This window comes from Lissotriton helveticus, chromosome 4_1 (assembly GCF_964261635.1).
Source record: "Lissotriton helveticus chromosome 4_1, aLisHel1.1, whole genome shotgun sequence".
Classification (NCBI taxonomy): Eukaryota; Metazoa; Chordata; class Amphibia; order Caudata; family Salamandridae; genus Lissotriton; species Lissotriton helveticus.
The window spans coordinates 1,654,809,410-1,654,811,092 of NC_136063.1; positions in this window are offsets into that span (position 1 = coordinate 1,654,809,410).

The window sequence follows — 1,683 nt, forward strand, 5'->3', positions numbered from 1 at the left end:
GTGAGGTGGGAGGGTAGAGCAGGGAGTGAGAGCCCTGTGAAGTGGGAGGGCAGAGCAGGGAGTGAGAGCCCTGTGAGGTGGGAGAGCAGAGCAGGGAGTGAGAGCCCAGGTGAGGGAGGTGGGAGGGCAGAGCATGGAGTGAGAGCCCGGGTGTGGGAGGGCAGCAGTGAGTGAGAGCCCGGCGAGGTGGGAGGGCAGCAGTGAGTGAGAGCCCAGTGAGGTGTTGGAGGGCAGTAGGGAGTGAGAGCCAGGTGAGGTGGGAGGGCAGCTGGGAATGAGAGCCGGGTGAGGGGACAGATGGCAGCAGGGAGTGAGAGCCGGGTGAGGTGGGATGGCAGAGCAGGGAGTGAGAGCCGGGTGAGGTGGGAGGGCAGAGCAGGGAGTGAGAGCCGGGTGAGGTAACAGAGGGCAGAGCAGGGAGTGAGAGCCCGGGTGAGGGAGGTGGAAGGGCAAAGCATGGAGTGAGAGCCGGGTGGGGTGACGGAGGGCAGCAGGGAGTTAGAGCCGGGTGAGGTTACTGAGGGCAGCAGGGAGTATGAGCCGGGTGAGGTGGGAGGGCAGAGCAGGGAGTGAGATCCCTGTGAGGTGGGAGGGCAGAGCAGGGAGTGAGAGCCCGGGTGAGGGAGGTGGGAGGGCAGAGCAGGGAGTGAGAGCCCGGGTGAGGGAGGTGGGAGGGCAGCAGGGAATGAGAGCCTGGTAAGGTGGAAGGGCAGAGCAGGGAGTGAGAGCCCTGTGATTTGGGAGGGCAGAGCAGGGAGTGAGAGCCCTGTGAGGTGGCAGAGCAGAGCAGGGAGTGAAAGCCCGGGTGAGGGAGGTGGGAGGGCAGAGCATGGAGTGAGAGCCCGGGTGTGGGAGGTGGGAGGGCAGCAGTGAGTGAGAGCCCAGTGAGGTGGGAGGGCAGCAGTGAGTGAGAGCCCGGTGAGGTGGGAGGGCGGCAGGGAGTGAGAGCCCAGTGAGGTGGGAGGGCAGCAGTGAGTGAGAGCCAGGTGAGGTGATGGAGGGCAGTAGGGAGTGAGAGCCGGGTGAGGTGGGATGGCAGAGCAGGGAGTGAGAGCCGGGTGAGGTGGGAGGGCAGAGCAGGGAGTGAGAGCTGAGTGAGGTGACAGAGGGCAGAGCAGGGAGTGAGAGCCCGGGTGAAGGAGGTGGGAGGGCAGAGCATGGAGTGAGAGCCGGGTGAGGTGACTGGGGGCAGCAGGGCGTGAGAGCCGGGTGAGGTGGGAGGGCAGCAGGGAGTGAAAGCCGGGGTGAGGTGGGAGGGCAGCAGGGAGTGAGACCCGGGTGAGGTGAGACAGATAGAGATAGAGACAGATAAAGGCATATAGAGACAGATAGAGACAGGGACAGACGGAGCTAGATAGGGTCAGAGACAGGGAGAGACGGAGCTAGATAGGGTCAGAGACAGGGACAGACAGAGACAGATAGAGGTAGAGGTAGAGACAGACAGCGATAGAGACAGGCAGCGATAGAGACAGACAGCGATAGAGACAGAGAGAGAGACAGAGAGAGAGACAGAGGGGGAGAGGGAGACAGACATAGGCAGGGATGGAGACAGACTGAGGGAGAGAGGGAGTGAGAGAGAGGGAGACAGACAGAGGGAGACAGACAAAGGGAGGGAGACAGACAGAGGGAGACAGACAGAGGGAGGGAGACAGACAGAGGGAGATATACAGAGGGAGGGAGACA